Raw genomic sequence first — 26,985 nt, 5'->3', positions numbered from 1 at the left:
AGGACTCCTTCAGACCAACCACAATCTCTGGTTCACCCAGAGATCTAGGGAAAATTCAGCCTCTGGGTGGGGTCTGGGATTCTGCATTTCTAACTAGGTAATGTCAATGCTGCTGGCCTGGGGACCACACTTTGAGTGGAAAGTCCTAGAGGTCTCCAGGAAAGAGCTGTGGGGGTAGGGGCAGACAGCGACCAATTGGACTTACAAGACCATTGTCCTCTCCATTTAGAAGAGGAACAGGGAAGAACAACGTTTCTATTTTTCTTTTGGTAAAATTTATTGGAGTAATTACTTTTTTCACTCTATTTTTAAGGTCTTGCTTAAATACTGAGCTCTTCTAGAATGTAAAATTATCATTTATTCAAAAGCATATTTCATTTCCAGTTCATTTTTTTCCATGGCTCTATAAACATACAAAAATAAACCTTGAAAACTAATTAAAATTATCCATAAACTCTCTTGTTGAGAATCAGAGCTGGAGAAATACATTTCAGTTCATAGAAAGACGCATGGGGAGCTGAGGGGTGATAGACGTCTGCGGCCAGGATCCACACCTCACACCCTCTTCCTGTCCAGCTTTTGGGAAATTCTTACATTTTTATTTTCTCCTGGTGAATGAAGAAACTCTATGATTCAGAAGGAGCAAAGTCAAATTCTGCCTGAACCCTCAGGCCTGGCCTGTTGGGCCATCAGCCATCTCGTGCCTCTAAACTCAAAACTGTCCTCTAACTGTGTACTCACTTGGTCTTCCTCCCAGCAAGATGGGAGCTCAGAGCATCTTCCTGGCAGTGGCTATAAACAGTTGATCCTGGATTCCCAGCAATAGCTCTCTATAATGTTCTAAAACCAAATGAGCCTTCTGCAGCAGGGTCATCAAGACTAAATGTGGAGCAAGAAGAAAAGCGGAGGGGGCTAGAAGGCCCTAGAGCACCTGAGCACAAGGCTAGCCAAACCAGCAAGGTGCATGCTCTGAGCCCCAAGGGCAGCCTGGGGTGGAGAAAATGCCTCCAGGAGCCACTTCCTCAGGGTCACCCACCAAGATAAGAGCGGAGCTCTGGGACAAGATGGGGACCTCAAAGACAGACTGCTACAGGATCTCCTAAGGGAGCTTTCAAATTGCAAAACAAAAGACACACATAACATCTGTGTGTGGACACTTAGGATTAATCCACATCAGAAAACTCAAATACATGTCTAGTCATACTCAAGTGAGACAGCTCACAGACCCATAGGTGCAAGCTGGGAAGGGCAAGGCCTTGCATGGCCGTGTTCAGAGCTGAAATAATGAGTCATAGCCTGCCCCAGATGCTTGCCCTCCTTGGGACAAACGAACAGGACACTGAAATTGGGCCAGGCCAGCAATCTGGGGCCATGGAAAGGAGAAGCACCTGACCTACACCTTCCAGTGCCCCATTATCAACACCAAGGAATGTGATGGGCCTGTTTTCAGAACAGCAGTGTCCCCTTCCTGGAAGGGTGGCGTAGATCTCTGCTTGCTTGATGTCAGATACAAGGTACCCAAACTCTCCTCCAATCCTGGAAAATAGGCAGCTTTGGACAAATAAGTCCTAGATTACAAAAATCTCACACTGTCTCCCAGAAGAATGAGTTCAGAGCTAGTCTCAACACCAGTCAGACCAAAAGACAGGAGATCCCAGCCTTCCCACATGCCACACATATTTCTCCTCAGATCCCCCCCCATCCCTGTCCTATACCTCCCTCCTCACAACACACTGAAATGTACCCAAAAACATCCCTTTAGAGGGGGTCACAGACATACAATGTACCTGCATCATGGAAAATAGGCAGACTTTTACCTATTTTGGTAAATAGAAACTTGGAACAAAGGTTGAAGGGAACGCAAAGCACATGTGAATGAGTGGGATTACACTGACCACTCGCTTAAAGCTCTGTCTAGGCATGCACAGGGCACCAACCATACAGCAGGCACCCACCTGCCCTGGCTTGTTCCTGATATGCCCTGACCATCACAATGGAACAAATCATTGAGACTACACAACAGCTCCACTCCCCTCAGGCTCTGAGCACCTACTGCAACTGGAATCCTAACCAGTACTGAGTGCCGGCATTTTCTTTCTGAAAAAAACAGTGGTTATAGAATTACAACATGATCCAGCAATTCCATGCTTGGGTATATATCCAAAAGAACTGAAAGCAGCTTATTACCACACTTAAAAGACAGCATCTTAGGAAGTATTGCTAGAAAGGCAGGAAGGAGAAACATCTCTCTCCACCTACTGCTACTGCCAAGAGACTAAAGATCTGCACTGAGATGCCATCAGCATCCCAAGATATGGTGCAAATAGTTCAATTCATAGCACTGAATTGTTTTCATTTGCAGAACAGCATAAATGTAATGAGAAAAATATGTTAAGATTAAAATCATACTCAAAATATCCTTTTAACTTCCTGCATATTTATTCACATTTGTGTTCAAGAATACAGCAGGAAAAACCCATTCATTTCTGGGTTGCCTATTAAAATATCCACTCTCTCCTTCTTACTAGAAGGACCCCAGTGTTTCTTTGGGTAGCCTAGTAGCCAGATAAAACCATTCAGTTCCATGACTCCTTAGCAGCTACCTGTATCCACATGACTAAATTCTGTCCAATAACATGTAAACAGAAATGTTCCAGTAAACTTCCAGAAAGCCTCTTAAGAGCATAGGACAAGTCCTTCATCAACCCTCCCTCCTTTCTGCTGCCTAGAATGCAGAAGTAATGCCTAAAACTCAAGCAGTCAATCTGATCCCCCTGGAACAACCATACTAGCCCTAGAGTGCGGACCCCTAGTCTTCTAATTTTACATGATAGGAAAGGGCACTTCTCTCTTGAAGGCATTTCCTATTGTTTTGGGAGTTCATTATATAAAACTAAACTGAATTCTAAGTAACCATTTTTAGGAAATTATCTTAAAAATCACCAATAAAGACAGGATTCTATAAAGATGGAGGCAGAGACATACTATTTGAATCTCTATATAAATCTACATTAAAATATAACAAATAATGGGTGAAGAGCATATGGGGTCTCTATACTACTTGTTACAAATGTGTGTGAATCTCAAAATACAGTTTTTAGTATCTAAAACCCATCCTTTAAAAAAGCAACCAGAAAGCAAAACAAAAGCACCATAAGCAATATTTATAAAATGAAAAATGTCAAAATACAAATGGGTAAAAACAATTTCTACAAACACTAAAATAAAAGGGTAGAAGGACAAACCACCAACAGCCTGAGATATGCATGCTATTATTATCTGTTCAGCAGAGAGTAGAGGGAAACAATGAGACATCTGACAGACCTGAGAACAGGAGAAGCCAAAATAACCAGCAGATATTCACTGGAGAGTATATTAGGCTCATTTGAGAACAGCAGCTGAAACTGAGAGGGGTATTGACCAATCTAATGCTAGGTAAGTCAATGGTCCCATGGTTTGGACTAAAAGATCTGTAGCAATCTAGCTTCTATGAATTCTTAAAACTGGCCCCCAGGGATTCCTTCCAGGATAGGAGAAACTGCTGGGAGTGGAATTAAAACTCAGAAATAGTGGAGCAGTAATATAAAGGAAAGAAATGCTCAAAATAAAAGTGAGAGACAAGAATAGAGACAAGAAATCTCAGAATGCAATCAGTCATGTTTCTAAACCCTATGCTAAAACAATAGATGTCTGTGAAGTTAAAAAAAAAAGTGTGAACCAAGCCTCCTTCTAAAAGTTCAAGAAAACTGATTTTATATAAAAATGAGCAACATAAAAATATCAAGGTCAAATTTCATACAGAATTATTATAAGGAAGAAGAGAATAAGGAGTTTAATAACATCTGTACAGACAAAGCATGTCAAAAAGTCATAGCTAAAGTGCCTAAAATCACACCTAAATTGTACCTAAAGTCATACCTAAAATCAAATTTATAACCTACTTTTTCAAAATAAGAGATACAAGCTAAGAACATAAATCAGAATTAGAAAAACAGAAATGAAATGAACAGAACTCAAGAATATCATTTGAATTTAAATAAATGAAAAGTCATTAAAGAAATGATAAACTAGGACAGAAAACTAAATAAACACAATAATAATAATGCTTCAAGAGATGCAGAAAGTTAAAGGGGGACATTTTTTCAAATCAAAAAGAAATGACAAAAGTGATTCAAGAGAAACAGAATCACTGCAGGTAGGCAAAGAAGGTCTAACACACACCTAACAGGGGTCCCTGAAACAAGGTTAACCAAAGCAAAGGAATAGAATATTGAAAACTATAAGAAAACTTTCCTAAAATTTTATATATAATTTGAAACCACATAAAAGATCCCCCATGTATTTGAGGATACTGACTCAGAAAGACCTATACCAAGACACAGTCTAATTACTGGACTTTACAGAAAAAAATAAATCTTTTAGGCAAAAATAACAAGGGACATAAAAGCTTATTATCATCAGACTTTTCAAAAGCAATACTTTATATATGAAAAAATGCAGTAACAAGGACATAAAATGTTGGCCAAGGATATTATACATGGCAAAAATCTTATAAAGCGTACCAATAAACTGTTAACGTGCAAAATTTCAGAGACCTTTTTAAAGAATCTACTAGAAGGAGGGTCCTCAAATTTTTTCTGACTCCTTACCCTCTTCAATTTATTTAGGATCCCAAAGAGCTGTGTTTATGTGGGTAATATCTACAGACAAATTACCTCTTAGAAGTTGAAACAGAAATTTTTAATTCTTTATGAATTAATCAAAAATAGCAAACCCAGTATGTGCTAATGTACATACAACATATTTTAGAAAAAATAACTATTTTCTCAAACAAAAAAAATTCATAAGAGTAACATTGCTTTTATTTTTGTAAATCCTTTTAATATTTCTCTTAGTAACAGCCAGACTCACATATCTGTTATACACTTAATTTGTTGTGATATCACAAGTCACAGAGGTTCTGGAAAACTCCATGCACTCATGTGAGAATGAAAGAGGGGAATAAATAAAAGGAAAATACCATCTTAGAATTATTATGAAAAAAAAGAATTATTATGAAAACATTTTTTTACATCAAAGACTCCTCAACTCGAGAATGAGTTTCAGACACACAAAATGACTAGAAAGATATCAACATAAAGATTGATGGTGAACTTTAAACATGAAGAAACCTGCAGAACTAAGAGAAAATGACAGCTAAAGTGAAGTGAGTATAGTTTACAATGGCTATGCATTCTGACAATGCAGATATAGATTTTTTTTTTTTTGAGATGGAGTCTCACTCTATCACCCAGACTGGAGTGCAGTGGCACGATCTTGGCTCACTGCAAGCTCCGCCTCCCAGGTTCATGCCATTCTCCTGCCTCAGCCTCCCGAGATACAGATATTTTTAAATGAGAAGAGCAAACACAAAAAAAAAAGAAAAAAAAAAAAACCTAAACTGTTCTCAGTAGTTATATTGATGGTGGTAGTACTGTTATTCTGATATTTCTCTGAGTGTGATATAAATTTAAGTGGGTAAATATGGGATATTCTAATTCTATCCACTATTGTGTTCTTGATAACCTGGACATGTAGGGGTAGAGAAACAAGATGAGGGTGTAATATAGAAGAGACTATGTAAAAACCTTGTAGCACAGAACTTGAATTTGAAGTATTAGTATGCTCTCATGAGCTACTTTATCCTAGGTAAATAAATATACATGTATACAACACGTATCTCCCAGCTTCTCCCACTGAGGAGGCCCAGAAACTATGACAATCCAGTAGCAGTGAACATCTGCAGCACTCAAATTGCAGTTTTGAAATGTTTTCTATTAACGACAACAACAACAACAAACTGGGCTTCCTAGAGACATAGTTGATTCCAGACCTGGGGCAAGTGATGCATAAGATGAACTGAAACATCTTGCTCTACCACTAAGAGAGGAAGCTAAAGAGAACACCCGTGATGATTCAGAAGCCTCCTTGGGTTCCAGTGGCCAAAAATGGGACAACTCAAACTTCAAGTACATTAAGTGCAACTGATTGAAACCCATCAAATACACTTAGATCTGTAAGTTCACAGTAAAAATCCTAGGTTTTCAAAACATGCATGGTGGGTGGTCCCCATCTAGTGCTGCGGGGTGGGGATGGTTGTTGGCCAGCTATACGGCTCTTTCCTCTTGGCTCCTTCCCATCCAATTAATTCTATATGCCATTTCCAGAATATTCTCCCCTGCTCAAAATCTCATGTCAATGATTCCTTATTTTCTATTTTGTAAAGTAAAAATCTCAATGTCTGCTTGTAAAGACTGTCTACACGATGACCTTAATAATGACTTTCATCTGGGAAGCCCAATATTTAAATCGATATTATCTTGTTTGACCATAACAATGAATCCATAAGACAGATAGCATGCTCCCCAGGAGACAGCTCAGAAAATCCAGGTCTCCCTCACTCAGCCTGATATTTCTCACTCCCCTACTCCCATACCAGTGTTCTTTCCTTCCTTGATCTGCCCAAGTAGGTTGGATTTGCTTTGTTAGCAAATTCACTCTGATTCTGCTCACGCTCATCTGTGTGTCTTTTCTCCCATGGTTCCCTCAGCCCCTTCTTGTTATTTAAATAAACCCTTCTAAGTTTTAATCAAGCCACGCACTTTCCAAGTCCCTTCCTAAGACTAATATATCTGTAGTCCCCAGGCTTGTGGATCCAAGTGGATTAACTAGCTCCTTGCCCTCACATAGGAAACCATCAGAACGCAGAGTTTTCTGAAGTTTGGGACCCTAATATCAACCCTACAGTAGGATCAGTATAATTTAAGAGGAAGCCTTCTGGCCCCAATCACAACACCCATTTCCTTAAGCTGCTTAGAGAATTAGGCTCATTTCACTCCCCTTTGTATTCTCCAGGTCTAGTTGGGCACACAACTGGGACTCCAGGAGAATGGTTTCCTGGGGAAATGAATGACTGATTGCCTTTGTGTAGCCCAATACCCTGAATTGGTGGGGATTACGGACAGCTTCTTAGTCCCTCTGTGACTGTCTTGGGGCCAGCTCTAGAGCAGCAGTTCTCAACTGCAACCACTTTTGCCCTCAAAGGGACATTCGGCAATGTCTAGGAGTATCTTTTGCTGTCACAATTAGGGGCATTGCAACTGGCATCTAGTGGGTAAAAGCCAGGGATGCCACCAAGAATCCTACAATTCACAGGACAACCCCACCAAAAAAGAAGTGTTGGCCCCAAATGTCAATTGTGTCAAGGTGGAGAAACCTTGGAGAGAACAATACAAGGAAAGAGAAAGTGTCCAGAAGATCTGGACCCCTAAATGCAGTGATGGAAATATCACAACATGCCACGCCAGATTCAGATCCATCATAAATGCTTTCGCCATTACGTTTGTTTAACTCTAAAATTAAGCAGGCAGCCTTCTGCCCTGCAGCCGTCCCAGAAGCATGTGGCCAGCATGGCAGACACTCTGGAATGACCACATCACAAACTAACTGGAGCTGGCTGCAGCATTTCTGCCTACTAATTTTAATCTTTCTTTCTCAAAGGTCATGAATATTTTCAGACCTCTAAGCACAGGCATATTGTGGGCAGACTTAATATATGTTGCTTCCAGTTGGCAAAGGACTTCACTCACCAACACCCTCAGCTGAGTTACAGGCTTCACTTTGGCCATGTCACTTTCCAAGAGACTTTCTCAGTCCATTATCCTAATTGGCAAATGATATGTAAGTACCAGAAGGCTGTGTGTCAGCAGTTATATTTATAATGAAAGCCTAATCTCCAAAAGAAAACACTAATTCATTAAAACCTCCTTTCCCATCTGCCATGACAGTAGCCAAAGGAAAAAGAATCTGTGAGGTACAAATTAGCTGCCTGCACATGAAACACAGACAAGATCAGACGAAGGGGAAGCAGGAGATATACCCTGCTTGGCCCCAGGAAAGTCCTGTCCTCACTCTACACAGTCTTGCCATGTCTCTAGGTCTCTAAGAGACAGCAGCTTGAGGATCAGAGCCTGGGAGGGCAGGAAGTAGACTTTCCTCTGTCCCCTACTCAGGGAGGGCTTTCTTAGCAGACACAGTTCAGCTTTGGCCACTACTCAGGGAGGGCTTTCTTAGCAGACACTGTTCAGCTTTGGCCACTATAAGTTATCAGCACTTCAGGGAAACTTGAGAGGGTTTTGGGAGGAAAAGGAAGATGACTCCACAGTCTGATATTTCAGCTCGGCTCTCACTATAATCCCACACTCTGCTGGCCTTATTATTCATATAGATATATTAAGACCCATCATGTGTTATGCATTGTGCTAGGGAAGCCAATTATAGCTACCCCATGCACAGTGCTTACTCTGTGCTGGGTGGGGGTTCTGGGCACCTGGCATGAATTCACTCATTTAACCCCCCAAAACCCTATGACTGTCTCATTTTACAGGTAAGAAAATGGAGCTGGTGAGAAATCGCCTGCTCAAGGTCATGCAGCCTCTAAGTGGTGGTGCCAGGGTATGAACCAGGAGGGCCAGCTCCAAAGTCCACCCTGCTACACCAGGGTCCAGCGCCACTGGGCAGGACAGCCAGAGCTTACGTGTGCGGTGAGCACAGCATGCCACAGGGCCTATGACAAGTGCTTTACATGCCCCATCTCAGCTGTGGGGGACAAAGAAGACCACAAGCCATTTTCCCTGTGGCATGGGGAGACATTTGAGCAGAGCCTAAGAATTGAGTAGGAGTCAGCAGACACAGGGGAGGCACCAACACAGTCAGGGGGCCACATGGTTTGTCTGGAAAGCCACCAGCAGAACGAAAGCTGGAGGGGCAGGAGGTGTCTCATCATCTCATCCAGGCCTCCAACCCACCCTCTAAGGTGTGCACACGATGACCAACCATGCCCTTTACAAGAGTCACCTGAGGCCTAGGAAGATTACAAGAGTCACCTGAGACAAGGGTCCTACTTAAGGTCACACAGCTGCTGAGTGGTAAACCCAGGGCTCAGCCAGGCATGTCTGGTTACAAACCCCAGGCTTCCAGGACATTGCTAAGATCCAGTATGTGCCTCACTCACTGCAGTTGTAGGCCTTGAATTTCCTGAGCTCTAATTCCCTGAACTTACCACTGGCTGTGGTATATCCCCTGTAGGACCCTCCTATCATCGAGAAAAAATTCCCATGAACAAGGCTACCCCAACCAGGCCAAGGGATCCCTGTCTGGACTCCAGGCACCTGCAAGCACCCCTGAAGAAACAGGGATCCTGGCATCTGTCCAGGAACAGACCAATCCTAAGAAAAATGGCCTCTCCCTGTTCCATGAGCCACCCCCTTTAAAAGTGGGTACACTTTGCCCCCCAGACACTAGGTGCCCCTATGGTCCCTCCATGGAATGGCTCTGACCCTTCAGCAAACTGCAGGTCTGCACCTGGTGACAGTGAAGTGTGCCCTTCACACAGTGTTGGCAGCATCAGATGAAACCTGGCCTTATGCTTATGAAGAGATGCTCCAGCAAAAGCAGCAGAATTCTGACTGGTGCCTACAGTTGGAGTGCTGGGCTTTCTGCCCCTCCAATCCTAATTACCCATCGGAGACAATGATCACTTTCTGGTGAATATTCATGGACTATCTTTCTGGGGCAAGAGGAAAGAAAACTAAGGCAGTGCATACCTGTCCATACAGGTAAATACTTGATCTTTCCAGGTTGGATTCATTTACGGATTACAGGTGATTGATCCATGTGGACCACTCGTTATTTCTCCCCACCCCCAAGAGTCTGACGGTTTAATAACTTCCTACTTCCCCTTCAAGGGAGTGGAGAATCACTCCAGGCATAACAGGACCATCATCATGTGTTAAGTGTGGGTCTGTTAGATCAGTCACTCAGGTAGGAAATTTTCTTAAAGCAAGTTTGCTGCAAATATACACATCTCAAAACCATCATTTGTTCATGCCTTGACACACCAAGTCACAGAGGTCAGAGTGTGAGGTCCTAAATTGCCTCACGTTTGTTACATTATTCAAAAAAAGTGTTTTCTGAAAAAAATCCAGGTACAGAATGTGCTTGCAGAAAATCAAAACCAGCAGAGCTCAGCACAAGGACAGGGTGCATGCCAGAGCAGGACCCAGCACCAGAACAGGCTCTGTCTCCTCCAGAACAGCAGGCACCAACGAGGCATCTGGCTGCACACCCCAAACAGAGTCACATTTTATTTTAGACTCACTCCTATCTTTAACCTGGAATACTATGGCCTTAAAAAGAACAAAGCTCAGGGCACCTCCAGTTTTAATTTAGCTCAGCACAGCCATGCTCCTCCAAGCCAGAATCACTCACTGCATAGGGAAGAAAAGCAGGAGCAGCTGCCTGTCACCTGCCCAGTGGACACGTCCCCCTATCACCTCTGGACCCAGCTCATCTGTCTAGGCTGCTTGACAATTCAGCTCCATACCTACAGAGCAGGACTGGGGCTAAAATACCCAAAGCCTCAATGCCGGAGCCCAGTCTAGGGAGGATCTCTCTGTGGGGCTTCCTGGGTCCACAGATAACACTGATTTTTGCCTCCTGGATTAGAAGCAGATGGGAAAACAGGCACAGCAGATGGATAAAGCCTTACCACTGAGACAGCTCATGACAGAACCGGCCTTGCATCTGCAGCCTGAAGGGCTCCAGGCAGTTCTGAGAATGGCCACTGGCCTACCACAGGGGCAGGTGACCTTGAGGGTCCTCAGAATAGGACACTCATTGAAAAAGGAAGGGCTGAGCCTGCGCTACTCATTGCCTTCTCCCAGATTCACCCGTCTGTCCTCAGAAAGGAGTCTAGGGGAGTGCAAAGAAGACACATGTCCTCCTGGGGATCTGAGGGGAATTCCCTGCTCTCTCTGGAATAGGAAGAGCAGGGCGTTGGGCTCCCTTGAGATGCACCCACCTCAAAGGAAAATGAAAATCCATATTACGTCATTTTAGGGTCTATACGTAGAGAGAGCACATATTTAAAAAACAACAACAACAATAACAACAATGCTCCAGGAAAGGACAATAATTATGTACGTCCACTGAGAAATGGAAGTGAGGAGTATGCAGGACTGGCACTGAGTCCAGCCCAAAAGCCCAGTCACAGCTGCGTGATTGTGGAAAAGAATGAATTCTAGGACTATGATTATTTATGACCATTAATACTGAAAACCACAGGTGACACTGTTTGCAGAAGAACCCTGTGCATTCTCCACAAGTCAACTGACAAAGGCCCAGCAATGGGAATCCCAGGATAAAAGGCACCACAATGGCGGGGTGGGAGGAATATGAAGGTGAGTTCTTCAGTGTTGGGGTCTGGGAGTGTTGACCTAAGGGAGAAGAAAGGAAAAAAGGAAATGTACTTGCAGGCTGCCTGCCCTACTCTGACTTCCTCTTCTTCTTCTTCTTTTTTTTTTGAAGCATCAATGCATCTTTATTCGCAAATAAAAGCTGCAGCAAGATGTCATCTACACATTTGTACAAAGATTCAGATGTCCTATATCATCACAATCCTCAGAAAACACGAACCCGTCGTGCAGGAACGTTGCAAACACTGGCAGGCTGACCCCTCATCTGCATTTGGCAAGAAGCGCCTATCAGGGCCCCCCCATCCTGCCCACGGTGCCCCCCAGAGGGAGCTGGCTTCCCAAAGCTGGAGAGAGCCCAGCACCCAGGGCACCTTCCCTAGAAAACCATAAATACATAGATCATTTGTCTTCAAATTCCCATGGCAAATACCACATTTATAGGCAAAATGATACAAAAATATGAACTTAACAGAAACTTTAGAAAACCCTTATTCTCCCATCTTCATTGTTGGTGGTGGTGGTCTGTTTTGGTTTTTGCTTGTGGTTTTGGTATAAACTCCTTCTGTGGAAGAGGCAACGTATGCCTGGGCTGTGCCCTCAGGACAGAGCAGGGTTCTCTTGGGAGGGGAAGGGACTCGGCCATCCCTGCCCAGGAGACCCTGGGGATGGATCTGCATTGGGAATGCCACACAGATCCTCCACAACCCAGGCTCTGCCGAGAGGAAACCATTATAAAAGAAAAGTAATCCTGAATCCTAAAAGACCCCTGGGGCATGCAGGTAAGTCCTGCTACACAAAACTGCTTGGCTGCAAAGAAGGCAAGATGGACATGAACACAACTGGCGCTAGCCATGGCCCAGACAGTCACAGTGGGACTGGGCTGGCCCTCTGACTCCTAGGCCTTCTCATGGGACTGGGTTACAGTCCCAGGAACACATTTTACCCATTTTCTGTTTATGTCTGAAAAAGAGCAGACCTGGGGAGACCAGTGGGGGCTCCCGGTGTTTCACTTTTCCTGTTTAGCTTGGGCCCTGTGTCTGGTTCAATTTAAGAATCAGGACAATGTCAGAAAGATATGATATGCTATAGAATCAGAAGCAGAGGAATGAGGAGTATAATTAGTAATTTATGAGCAAATACCTTGGAGAAAAACCACACCAAAAAGGCAAAAAGGCAAAGATTAAAGTAACACACTTTCAAAGACACACAAAAGTGCTTCTTAAGTTTATATAGAGAGTTCTCCAATTTTTAAATAAACTATGTCCCCAAAGTTCAGTTAGGGAAACTAAGGCTCAGGACAGTTCCATGATTAGCTCCTAGAAACCCCAAATTCCTTCCTTAAGGCCCCTTTACCCTCCAACCTCTCCACAAGAGAGGAATAGCCTCCACCCCTTCCTGTAATGGTCACACAGTCTCACTGGCAAGCAGGAGTAGACACATCACACCACTGGCAAAGCAAGGGGCAATGACAGCACACGGTAGCACTAGAAGCCCAGGGGACATCCAGAGCGGGTGGGCCGAGCCCTGCCAATGCGGGGTGGAGGAGCAGCAGGGAGATGGATGTGGGATGAAGTTCAGGTATCTAGCACATATTTCAACAACAGGTCTAGAACTCAGGGAAAGTGGGAAACTTCAAGTATGCAGCTGCTAGTTAGAATCACGAAAGTGGATGGAACTGCTTCATATATGTACTGCATTCACTTATGTGTCTATTTCCTTTACAGCACTTAACATAATAGTTGCACCCACAGACACTGAATAAAGATTGATGTGTTATTTTGAGTCAGGAGGAAATCTGGGAACGTCTCACATTACAGTAACATAAATGATAGTGATGCTTTCAAGCTTACCCACAAGAAATTGCTGGATTTTGACAGTAATAACAACAAAGCTCACATTAATGAAAACCTGCAGGGCTACCAGATGCCAGGTTCTTGACCTAAGACACCCTCATGGCTCATCAGTCCTTTCCGCAGCTCACAAGGGAAGTGTGAGTCCCCCATTTTTGACAAAAGTGTCATGTCCCAAATCTAGCAACCTGATGATGCTAGCTCCAGAATTAGAATGCTGCTTCTCCCTAACCCACCATCTCCCCTCAAGCAGGACACCCCGGAGGGGGAACCAACACCTTCTGCCCACAGTCTGGGCCCCTGACTGAGCAAAACCTCACCCAGGACACAGTCCAGGGCACTTGCCTTTTTTGGGGTGGGGAGGGTATTTTTGGCTCCTAAGCCATTTGTTTAAGAAAGAAAAATAGATATTCCAAAGGAAGGTTGCCTTAAAAACTTCTATATTTTGAATACTTAATCTTAGATTCTAGGTACACAACATCATTTGGAGGTGACATCAGAAGTTCTACCCACAAGGCCCAGGTCAGTCGTCTCTTGCCTGGCCCATGAATGGGGTGCTGCACTCAGAACCCCACCTTCTCCAATCCCCCCAAGCTAGACCCCACAGCCTGGAGGCCCTATGAGTCCTGATGAAGGCCAGGCCTCAAGTAAGACCCCAGAAAGGACTGAACCTCAAACCCTGGGGACAGCCGAGGGGAGGCAGGGCCACACCTAGAACTTGCAGCCCAGCTGCCCTCTGAGTATCTCCACCACAGCAGTGCTGCCCTCCAGGAGCCTGGCATGGGCTGTTCCAGGCAATTTGTGCACCATCTCAATGCACACACCCTCACTGATCCCACTCTTCAAGATTCCACTGTCTTCCAAGACAAGCCACAGCGCACACAGGTGACTCACACTGGCCTGGGCAATTCCAAGCCAAGACAGCTCCATGGGGCTCCTTTCAGTGTCTCTAACGGGCATGGAAATTGCTCGTTGTTTTTACGGCTTTCTGCTAAGTGATACGTGGCACTTTATTTCTTCCCAGCAGCCTCTGAGGCCCCTGAGCCACTACCTGGTAAAGAGGAGTGCCCGGTCAGCCCACCCCTGGCCACCCACATCACCCTTGCCAACCCCAGCACCCATGCCCATGTACCCAGGATGCCCTGAGCCACCCATCAATGCAGGGAGATGAGGCAGAGGACGGACAGCTTCTAAGGTACCCCAGGCCAAACAAGTCATAAAAAGCTGTCCAGATACTGGGTCATCTGAGAAATGTATTGCCATATGTATAGTGAAAGTTTGCCATCACTAGCATGTTTCTTGTTGGAAAGACAAACATACAGATTGTATTTTTGGTGCAATTTGAATAGCTTATTAATTTGGACATTTTGTGAATATCAACTCATACAGAATATTTGGACTACTTTTTATAATGCTTAGAGCATAACGTTTCAACTTTAAAGTTATTATAGATATAACTAAGCACTTGGTGTCATGTTGTGGTGTTTTAATTCCTTTTCATGCGTTTGACTGCCTGGTCATGTGCACTCAGGAGCTTCCTCCTCCATGCCAACAGCCCCTTCCATCAGGAGAACACAATCCAGGAACACACCAAGATGGTGGGAAGTTGCCTTCATGGTCACAAAACCTACTTCATTTCCATGAAGACGAGAGCTTTTCAGTAAACATGCTGACTGTTCAGTGCTTGCCAAAACTGCAACATTCTAAAATGTATCAAAAACACCATAACTGGAGGCCAGGCGCAGTGGCTCACGCCTGTAATCCCAGCACTTTGGGAGGCGAGGCAGGCGGATCACCTGAGGCCAGGAGTTTGAGACCAGTCTAGCCTGGTCAATATGGTGAAACCCTGTCTCTACGAAAAATATGAAAATTAGCCAGGCATGGTGGTGGGCGCCTATAATCCCAGCTACTCACAAGGCTGAGTCAGGAGAATCACTCGAACCTGGGAGGTGGAGGTTACAGTGAACCGAGATCTCACCACCACACTTCAGCCTGGGCAACAGAGCAAGACTCTGTCTCAAGGAAAAAAAAAACAAAACAGGATAATTGAAGAGAACCATAAAAACAACCCCAATGCCGGCAGCTAAGCAGGAATTGTGGGATCAGGATCACCCTCAGGTCTTAGGTTGGCCAACTCCATTTTGTAAGAACAAGTAAAATTTTAATAGAAATTTATTGACCTACAGTTTCAAATCTGTCGGCTGCTTAAAAAAGGATAGTAGCTAAAACACATTTTAAACACATTAATTGGGCGTTACTTGGTTTTCATATTTAAGAGTTCCACAATGTATTTCCCCAGTTTAATAGTTAATACAATTCTGTGATCCAGTTCTGGTTATGGAAGATGGGCTCCTTCAAGAATTGGAGGCAAGATATACATTTCAGTCCAGATCAGCTCTGACTCTACAAATAGATCAGACACTGTAAAGTCACATTCCTTTAGAGGAACTGGACAATCAAATTTTGATGGTGTTCTAATGGTTTGTAAGGCAACAAAACACAAAACTTTGTGGTGGTGGTGGTGGTGGTATCTGCCACCACTTGCCAAGGGCTTAGCCTGGACCTGCACACTCACCATCTCCTTGACCATTTGCATCATCACCAGGAGGGAGGCACTAGGTCCCCCGTTCTCACTGTTATAAATAACAAACAGGTCTCCAAGGGGTGAGTAACTTGCTCGTGGACACACAGAGGCAGGTCTAGGATTTGAACCCAGTTTGTCTGATTCTAAAACACATATTGGCTTATTCTGCCCATTGTTTGAGCACACAAATCAATACTCAATATATGACTTTATTTTTAAAAATTGGATCTAACACCAATGAAATATTTCTTTAATCCCTTTTTTTTTTTTTTTTTTGAGATGCAGTTTTGCTCTTGTTGCCTAGGCTGGAGTGCAATGGCATGATATTGACTCACTGCAACCTCTGCCTCCTGGTTCAAGTGATTCTCTTTCTTTGGCCTCCCAAGTAGCTGGGATTATAGGCATCTACCACCATGCTCCACTAATTTTGTGTGAGGTGTTTTTTTTGTTTGTTTGTTTTTGTTTTTTTGAGACAGAGTCTCACTCTGTCGCCCAGGCTGGAGTTTAGTAGCGCGATCTCAGCTCACTGGAATCTCCGCCTCCTGGGTTCACACCATTCTCCTGCCTCAGCCTCCCAAGTAGCTAGGACTACAGGCGCCCACCACCACGCCCGGCTAATTTTTTCTATTTTTAGTAGAGATGGGCTTTCACCATGTTAGCCAGGATAGTCTTGATCTCCTGACCTCCCAAAGTGCTGGGGTTACAGGTGTGAGCCACCACACTCGGCCTAATCCTCACAATTTTTAAAGGTGATATTATCATCCCCTTTTGATAAATGAGGACACTGAAGTCAGAGCAGTGAGGTCACTTTTCCAAGGTCACACTGCTTCTCAGGGGCAGGTCTGATTCTAGAGCCTGAGTTCTCTCATCAGCCCAGACCTGGGCTATAGCGTCAAGGGTTCAGATACCTGGAGCACAGTAAGTGCTCCAGAGCAGCTAGTGTTACTGGAGGTACCAGAGCACAGAGGTTGAACACAACACCCTGCAGTCAGGCAAACAGATATGGGTGCAAATCTCAACTCAGTCATATGCTCCTCATGGGACCTTGGCCAAGTGATTAGACCACTGCGTGCCTCAGTTTTCTCCTCTATTAAGTGGGAACAGTAATTCTGATTCATAGGTTACTGTTTGGATTAAAGGAGATACACTTGTCGAGTGCTTTGCCCAGTGCCTGGTAGGAAGTATAAGCATTAAGTGGTTAGTAGAAATTTCCCTTTCTGCTTTTATAAAAAGAAACTATTTTTAAAAGTACATTGCCCATCATAATAAAACAGAACTTTTCCATTTAACAATGAGACAGATGGGGACGTGAATCTGAGCTCTGCTCTTTAGCTCTGTGTCCCTGGGCGAGCTCCCAACCCTATTTGAATCTAGTTTTCTCCTCCTGTAAAGTAAGGATAATGTATGTGTCAGGAAGATAAATGGAATCACCTCTGTTAAGCACCTTTCTCATAGCAGGTGCTCAATAACAGTAGCCAGTGGGGCCTGAACATAACTCAGCCGCAGCACAGCACCCTGAGAACTCCTCCAGCCTCAGATGTCCACATTATGAGAGCACTGTGATTCAGGACAGCACCAACTCTGCTTTCAGACAGAATCCTCAGACCGAAATTCCCTCGCCCCTTCCATCCATCCATTCCTAGGTGACATCCCAGGCCACACAAGTCACCTACCCAGGAGGAAGCCTGCCCAAGAACAGAACACAGCAGGGCTGGAAGGGCTGGCCAACGCTATCCCAGAACAGTGTGGAAACAGCCGCCTGCACAGGTCACCCACCCTGTTAATAATCAGACAGGGCACTCCCCATGGAAGTGTGGCAGACCAAGTCTCCCTGACAATCACACACACAGACAGACCTGCATGACAGTCACACAGACAGGGCAGCATAGCACTCCAGTTACACAGACAGATTTCCGCAGCACTGCCTTGACACTGAGCAAACAGTCAAACCTAGGGAAATCGGTGCCCAAACATCAAAGCTAGAAATGAAACATATGGTCAGTAGGAGCCTTGTATAGGCTTCTCCCTAACCTGGAGCAAGTCAAAATAATAGAGACAGTCTTACATTCCTAGACAGGACCCGTCTCGGGTTGACAGCATCTGAGACAAGTCAAGGTAACAGAGGCAGCTGTTTGAATAGATTCATTGGAAAGTCTGAGACAGCTCTCCAGACCAAGCTGTAAAGGAGATAAGATAGAAACAATCACTCCAGTTCCACAGTAGACAGGCCTTGAGGGTACTGGAGCCCTTTTAATCAGACTTAGCAAGCATTTTTTGCCTCTGACCTTCTAGTTGAAACAAAATTAGTTACCAGTAGACTTAGGCAAATGCTATACTGAGCATGAGCACATAACCCCAACCTACACAAAGGACTAAGAAAATTGTAACACTTTGAATTGGTCTGGTGGAATTATCTCCAGCCTTCTCCCTGTATCCGGTTACAGCAATAAATTCCCTTCTTCCCTATTTTGTCTGCTTCTCGTTATTGGGCCTCGAAAAAACGCAGCCGGACCCAGCTTTGTTCCGGGAACAGAAGTGCTCTGGTGGGCAGTCACAGGAAGAGCCACAGCCCATCCCTAATGAAGAACCCACCTCTTCTTCATTCGCTCATCAAAGTCTGCCATCAACTTGTTACATTTGGGGATGACAGCATCCCACCCCATTCCCCAAAAGATGTGAAGCACACACTGCAATGGAAAGGCCACAAAAGCTGTTCCATGGAGCAGTCTTGCATCAGGTCGCTATCTCAAACCACCATCATCTCACCTCCAACCTCCCGGAGACCTGGGCCCCACTGCGATGGCTGGCACCATGGAGCCCTGCCCGGCATGTGCACAGGCCACGAACATGCACAGTGTGATTCCAGGGTCACATAACGCCTCCCAGAGCCTTCCTTGACATGCTCCTGAAAATGACAGTCTACTCACTGCCACAGTTTTTTAACTCTCTATTTGCTCTCACATTCTTCCCACTCCTTTGAGGTGATACCATGGCGTCATCTGTTAGCACATGGTACTTACAGCTACTGCCTTGTATTCTTCTTCCTGAGAACATGGCAAAGGAATCCATTTCTGAAGTAAACAAATCAAATCTAAGAAACACTGTCAGTACCTTGACCCTTTTAGCTTCTTTCTTTAACAACAAATAATTTGGGGTCTCCTTCTGAGGGTGAGACAGTATACTGCATCTGGCACAATAGGATCTACACCTTCACGTGCTCAAGAGCAAGTTGCCATCCTGCACAGAATCCAGACCTCACAGAGCTCAGACCAGGACCAAGGAACCAAACCCAGAACAGGGACTCACAGCCTCTGCCTGGCACCCTCATCCTCCTCTCAGGCAGCTACTACAGCCAGCAGGGACAGAGTGCAGTTCTGATCAGGTGACAGACCCCATTTCCAGGGACTTCCCAACGTGAAGCCAGAACAAGAGACCAGTGTCCAAGTGATCAGAGTAGAAGCCTGGAAAGGATGTGGAAGCCCCAGCTCCATCTCCCAGGCATCTGCAGCCTGGCTCAGAAGGAATTTCAGCTGCATTCCCAAACATAGTCAGCTCTTTAAGGGTGAAGTCCATTTTTCTCAGCTGACTTACTTTCTTCTAAGGCAATCTGTGAACCACACTGGAACTCAGCCGGAACACCATCCTTTGAAGCCTGCTGAAACTTCACTTAGGCAAACGTTTCTAAAGACATTTATTTAGATGTTTTGGCAGCACTTCCCAGACTTCTCAAACCAGAAGGGCTGCCTCGGTCTCAGCAATTGTATCTGTAGAGAAGGGCTAAAGACGATTTCAATGGCCTAAAAAGAGGAGCACCAGGCCAGTGCAAAGAACCTGGCCAGGGAATCGAAAGACTCCAGCCCTAGTCCCATGGCGTCCCAGCCCCGTGGCCATGAGGAAATGCCTTGCCATTGGTGGACCCCCTTTCTAAGCCCCTGCTGTGGCTCAGGATGGGTGGCAAGGGCTCTTGAACCTGTAGGTGGGAAAGAACCAAGCTGCAAATGTGTCAGTCAGTGAATGGGGCTCATGTGACTTTTTTAAATGGCTGAGGTAGACAGGATTTCTTTTTTAGCTTTCTTGTAGAGTTTATCTCAAACTAATAATCTTTGTAGCATTTTACAACTTTTGAAGTACTCGTAAATACATTATCTAAATTTAAGAATGTTATTAAACTGACCATTGACTCTTAAAAGAAAGAAAGAGAGAGAAAGGAAAGGAAAGGAAAGGAAAGGAAAGGAAAGGAAAAGAAAAGAAAGAGAGAGAAAGGGAAAAAGGGAGAGAGGAAAGGAGGCAGGGAGGGAAGAGAGGGAAGGGAGGGAGGGGAATGAAGGGAGGAAGGGAGTGAGGGAGGAAGGAAAGAAGGGAGTGAGGGAGGGAGGGAGGGAGGGAGGGAGGGAGGGAGGGAGGGAGGGAGGGAGGGAGGGAGGGAGGGAGGAAGGGAGATGACCGAAGTATTGACCGGAAACGTGGCTCTATCCCTTGCCCCAATGATTTCTCTACATCCTAGCAAGATAGTGCCTCTTCCTGCCCACACGCCCATAATCCAGTTACTGGGATTACAGATAAATCATGTTACTTCTGTGAACAATTAATAGAATCTGTTTCCTTTTTTTCAATTATCCTAAAATAATGAGCAGAACCTTTTAACTTTTCTTCTTCTTCTGTTGCTATTACTCCAGTGTATGGGCTTGAGATGACAGCACTTGTAACAATTCTCCAATGCCTTTCTTTCCTCCTTTAAAATAAACCTTGAACTGGTAGCAGTTTCGCTGAACTATGAATGCTTTCTGTATGTTTTTTTCTGAGTTAAAATGCTTCCCATTAGATATTTCTAATACAACAGAAATGTTGAGATGTGAAAAATACATTGACATGCACCCACTCCTCAAAGAACTTTCTTCAGCAAGACATTTTTGAACCATCCATCCTCCTTTTCAACTCCCACACCCTCTGGATACCAAAATTTCTATAAATAAGACAAAGCATTTTGTTTCCTGACATAAATTTTGATTGTCCAGTGCCAAAAATAAAGTTGTCTCTTCATGGGGACAGCCAAAGGCACTCAGAGCTGGTCACTAGAGCTCACATCACACCCCAGAAACAGGCCAGACCTGTGAGAGGAAAGTATTTATGCAGACACTCTAGTCAAAACCAGGGTGGTTTCCCTATCAGAAGTTGTTTTCTGGATATAACTGATGTTTTGCTGGATAGGAACTTAGGAGTCTAACTGCCAGCACGTGATTTAAACTTATCTGGTAACACCTGCTACAGGCATCCCTATCAATGGGACTTCATTCTCCATTATCAGTTTTGTTTGCCAGATTTTCATGTTCCTTGTTAAGTGACCAACCAGGATATAAACAATTACATGGACATTGAAGAGTAAACACACTGATAATGGCTCCAAATTCCATTATCCAACACCTCGAGATCCCTAGAGATGAAAGGTAACCAAGTCCTAAAGAAGCAATAAATAATTTAATTAAAGTAAAATGGGGAAAAGGCCAAATACAAATATGAAATGAAGCTGTCGTAAGAGACCCTGAGACATCTGCTTTCTTTCCTGTGATTCAATTCACATTGTTCCTGTCCATTTTCCCTCTCTTGGTGCTTCATAATTCCCAGAGCTGACCTGAGCTTCCAGCCCTATCCAGAAGGTGCCACGCTACCTCTCTCTCACAAGTGTGTGTCTCCTCTATTCATCTTCTGTATTTCTGTTTATCCGCATGTCTGTAGATGGTAAAGCCACTCTTTAAATTCATTCTTTAGTTGCTCTTTCCATTTTGGTGAGAAATCAATCCCGAGTTATATATCATATGAATATAACGTGTGGAAAGACGTGTGACAGAACTGAATGGTTCCCAGCATTTAAGGACTAGACTTGGCCAGACACGGTGGCTCATGCCTGTAATCCCAGCACTTTGGGAGACCAAGGTGGGCAGATCACCTGAGGTCAGGAATTCAAGACCAGCCTGGCCAACATGGTGAAACCCTCTTTACTAAAAATACAAAAAAATAGCTGGGCATGGTGGTGCATGCCTATAGTTCCAGCTACTCAGGAAGCTGAGGCAGGAGAATCACTTGAACCCGGCAAAGCGGAGGTTGCAGTGAGCTGAGATCACGCCACTGCACTCCAGCATGGGCAACAAGAGCAAAACTTTGTCTCAAAACAAAAACAAACAAACAAAAAAAACTACGCTCTCATGTATGTTAATAAACCTTAAAGTATGTTTTACATCCTTCCCATCTCTTTTTTTTTTTTTTTTTTTTTTTTTTTTTTTTTTTTTTGTGGCAGAGGGGTCCAGGGGGACAGGGGTTGGACACACCTGTCAATTCCAGTCTGATGGAAGGCCCCTTAGAGGCAGCTACCCACACAGAGTGCAGAGGCTGACAGGCTGACCTGCCTAAGAAATCTCCCTCAGCCGAGACCTAAGGGCCTTCTAGACACATGCACGCCTTGGGGTCTGTCTCCTGGGAGCTGTGACAGATTAATGGGAAACAGATGATGTGAGGTTCTTATCTGATTAACACACAGAGCTCATTTTTACCTAGAAAACAGAACCACAGGCAGAAACAGGTCACAGACTTGGGGTACAAAGGAGAGGTTTTTTATTTTTATTTTTAAAGGACCAAGCACTGGGAGTCTCCTGCTGCAAGGGGAGACTCAGTGTCAAACCCATCTCATGCTGAGGCTGCAGTTGGCCACTCAGGAGCCTTTGCAACAAGATGAACATCTTTGGAAGAATGAGAGATGGTTTCCAGGGCTTCTGGAGAATCAGAGGATCCTGGCATCAAAGAACAGAAAATAGGAAGTGTGATGACTCAATGCACCTGATGCCACCAGGGAGGAGCACAGCAAGGACACTGTGAGCTTAGCCACCATGATGTCCAGGGACAGGGCAAAGAGGGTGTACCACCTGCAGCTCCAAATCTAAGCTGCACGGTAGAGGCAGGACAGGAGCAGAAGCAGCTTCTTGTGGAATGCAGGACAGAGCCAGCCAGAAGCCCAGGTCCAGGGCCTGGAGTCAATGAAAGCAGGGCAGGTGGGCTAAGAGGGGAACAGATGGCCAGGGGATGGGATGGGGGTGTCTCCCAGTCAGGGAGCAGCCAGCTCCCTTTCTGCAGCATACAGTGGACGTGTGGAGAGTCTGCCATGGAGTAGACCACAGAGGGCCAGCTGCATCTGTGTGGATCCTACAGCAAGCACCCAGAGGGGCCAGGTGCCCGAGCACACACGCATCACCATTCAGGCCTCATGTCTCTCAGCACACAGTGCTCCATGGGCCTCATCTTTACTAGCTAGCACAGAAACAGCACTCAGGTGCTGTCAGAACAAGAGTGTCAAAAAGACAATTTGCTGTTTCCCATAGGAAACCTCTAGTTTTTATGGAAATTCCAAACTGACACAGAGCCAAGAAGCAGTAAGGACCACATGGGAATCCAGCTAATTTTCCAAAGGCCACCCTAGGGGCAAGTGAAATGTCAGAAAAGGAAGCTAGAGGGGGGCCTCCCTGCAAGCCAGGAGGGCTCAGCCATGAGAAACCAGCTCAAATTGATTAGAGGGAAAGACACCCAGAGGTGGAGGAAGGTGGTACCTGGCCTAGTCAGAAAACACAGTGAAGTGGGAGAGAAGTCATGCTCAGATTCACAGGCTGAAGAAGAAGGGCAGAACCTGGAAAGGGTCTGGGAAGAAAGGAGAGGGGACAGTGGTTGGGGGTCATGAATTACAGTGCCATTCCCCACCCTTCGAATACAGAAGCCCAGGGACCCCTATACTGTAGCTACAGGAGGCTCAAGCACTGGACAAAACCTGCACCTCACCTGAGCTGCCACCTCATGGCACACATATGTACACCACCTCCATCACCACCAGTGTAAGAGGGTACCGATGCAGGATCCTTTCCCATTAAGACTGCACACAGCCTCAGGACCTTGCTCAACACAGCGCCCCAGGGAGCCAATGCTCCTAAATTGGCTGGCTGTGAGATGAATCCCCTATGTTACTCTTGCACTAGGAGGTTCTTCTTGAGGAAATGTTGCACTATTTATAATTCATCTCTTTGCTATAACAATGTAGTGCAAAGCACATGGCTGCATGATAGGGCCTGCAAGAGAAAAATGCCTTGCAAATTATACATTGATGGCTTTTGCTGTTGATGTTTCTGTTGGGGGAAACTGGCATTAATGAAGTGGCCTTCTCTCATATCATTTTCTTGCCTTTAAAAGTTGCCTTTGTCCCTGTGACTTGACCATCTGAGTAATTAGATGCATCTTATGCAGAGATCACTTGCTTCAGCCCCCTTGACAGCCTCTGCCTGACTCATCCCTGTCCCTCAAAGCAGACTTCATCATCTCATAGGATTCTGAAATGCCTCTAAAGGCCCTTTGTGCCAGGATTCTTTCACAGCTGCAAGCATAAATGATATTTTGGAATCTTCACCCAAATTTTACACTTTTGTTTAACTCAATATTGGACACTTGAAAGGACAGGCCTCCTGGAACCCAGAGAATCAGTCACCAGGGTTTTCCTTTCTAAATGGGAAGACAGAATCTGCTTCAGAAAATTGAAGCCCAGGGGTTTTTAGCCCAACAAAATGCCTTCAAAGCCAGACAGTAAAAAACACTCACATATTAACTTTAGGGTCCTAACGACTTCAAACCTTATTTTTTTAAATCCTAGATTCCATTCCTTACCCCACAATTCTTTAGTTCCTTTCTCTTCATGATGAGATTTAGTTATCAGAGCCAGTTGGCCCTCTGAACATTTTTCTGGTGTCTGGAAACAGGATCACTTTTCAGGGACCAAAAAATTTATTTTCTCTAGCTAACCTCATAAAATGCAGACTTCTCATGTCTATTATACGTCTTAATTCTTATCTGTAAGTGTATGCCCACGATATGACCAACAAAATTTTCATTTCTTTGAAAGATCGAAGCTAGATTAAGAAGGCAAGTGCAGCGTTCGCTGCAATATCAAGTGGTCATACCAAAAATGTACAAAGAAATAAAAATTACAGTGGAGATAAAGCACAGAGGTACAAAAGTTTGAGGCCTCTCTCTATACCAAAATCTCATTCCAACCTCCGGCCAAATGCTTCAGAGCCACTACACTACCAGAAAAGACCTGCTTCAGCTGCTAGCTGTAACCATCGAAGCAGAGCCCCTGTGGCCTTCATTTTTCGTGAGGGTTGCTGGGCTGCTAACCATAAAGGCTCACCCACCACACTCTCATCCCAAAGGGTGCTGGGTTCCAAAGTTAACACTGGAGAATTCCAAAAGCACCTCACCTCCAACTCATTAACATGCAGTCCTGGATTCTAAACATTCCTCTACTTAATAAAAACAGGAATGAAGGAGAAGAGAATGTAGGGTGAGGAAAGCATTATTTTTGAGACATTTACTTGATAGCATTTTAAGCCCAGGAGACAAACCCTGGTCCTGGATCCTTCCAGTCCAATTGTGGGTGGAAGGAACGTCTTCAGGGGAGTTGCATGTGGTGCTAGGCTGAGACAGCAGCCACTGTGCCCCACGCCTGTAGTATTAATATTTCAACTATTTCTTCTGTGGTAAAGAGGGAAATAACCTTGAGAAGAAACAAAGACTAAAACAACAGATGTGAAAAAGGTTTATTTTCTCCTTGTCATATTTCCGATTGTCATTTTGACTCAAAATTGTTCCGGGTATTGTTTTCTTTATCCATAAGAAATCTCATCTAACACTGCCATTTGGAAAGGGAAAGAATATGTCACAATAAGGGAAGGTACTTCATGAACATGATTGCACACATTCCATTTTCTATACATAACCAAAGTATAATATTTAGTGCTAATAAACCTATTCCAGATCTTGCTAATAGTAGGAAATGGAATTTTAAAAAAGGCTTTTAATACAAAGGAAAAACTTTTCCTTTTTTGGGTGTTGCTGTTAGTTTATACGGCCAAATCCTCTCATCTGACATAATCAGGCCTAAGGCAATTAATGGTAAAAGCTGATTAAAGCAGAAAATCCTTTTGAAAACAATACATAAAAAAATACATAAACATAAACAAGACCTTACAACATTTTGAACTCGCAGCTAATGTGGCAAAACATGCCGGTCTACCTGTGATGAGGCACAAATAGTTCTCTGAATAAGGATCTACCCATTGGAATTCCATGTAGACTTTCTTTTACAACTCACTCCAATAACAAGGTCTGATTTCCAGTCTAGTTTCTTTGAAGTCCAGCAGAGCTGAAGATGCTTATGAAGAGTAGAATCCTCTTAGATTTTATAATATTCCCCCTCACCTTTTATAGTTATCATAACACATTTACATTGACAGAAATGCTTCTGTAGTGACTAATTTTGAGTCTTTTCCAAAATAGTGAACTTTCAAAGAAGCAGTGACCTTTATGTAGTCATATTTAATTAGTTTATGAAATATTTGGTACTATTTCATTAAATTACATAATTCTGATAACCAGTGCAATTGGCATAAAGAGGTTTGTGAGCAAGCACAATGACTCCATAAACCCCAGGTCAACCCCAAGAGCAGGGAGCATGTGTGTCCTGGTTGAGTGTGGGTTTGAGGGGCTGTCGGTGCTCAGCATGCCACAGTATAAGATGTCACACATCTTACATCTATCACATGGGACGATAGGATACAGAAGTTCATAAGACAAGTCAATAACACAGAAGTTGTTTTTAAAACATCCTGTACCTGAAATATTTGAGTACATACTGCAAAGGAGTGAGTTTCCTTAAAAGGAGTTAGCTCATTTGGATTTGGATTGAGCTCATTTTCATGCAAGTCTGCTTTCTGCCACCTTACTATTCCTGGGAAAAAACAATTCATATTCATGTCCCAAATTTCTTGTAGTTATCAACTGTGTTTCAACATTTAACTTCAACACTGTTCAGTACATGTTATGTGCCTGGATTTGTTCTAGATCTGGGATGAGGGTAAGGGGGAAGTTTATCCAAAGTCGTGTCACAGACCTTTCCTTTAGATAGACATGATTTATACATATGAAATCACTGGGAAAACACGAAGCAGGTAATAAAAAAGCCACTGATTTAATATAAGTGCCCATATACATTGTACAGTTACTCAGTGCTACAAGCAGTTGAGAAGCAGAATAGTCAATGTTGGCTGGAGGTCCTTCAGATCTTACTTTGTTTCCAACAAGATTACCAATCCTCCTGACACCCTGACCTTTCAGTCCCTGAAGTTTGAGTCACCTGCACAATTATTCTTTAGCTGCAGAGTGAGGCAAAGGT

General features: G+C 44.2%; 1 protein-coding gene across 15 annotated transcripts in view; it reads right to left on the bottom strand.

Moving 5' to 3' along the window:
* FHOD3 (formin homology 2 domain containing 3) overlaps positions 1-26,985 on the bottom strand; it is a 482,704-nt gene that overhangs the window by 380,107 nt on the left and 75,612 nt on the right. The window lies entirely within an intron of this gene.

The sequence above is a fragment of the Pan paniscus genome, chromosome 17, assembly GCF_029289425.2.
Source record: "Pan paniscus chromosome 17, NHGRI_mPanPan1-v2.0_pri, whole genome shotgun sequence".
Taxonomy (NCBI): domain Eukaryota; kingdom Metazoa; phylum Chordata; class Mammalia; order Primates; family Hominidae; genus Pan; species Pan paniscus.
Note: the sequence above shows the minus strand (reverse complement) of the source record. Positions and strands in the feature narration are given on the sequence as shown.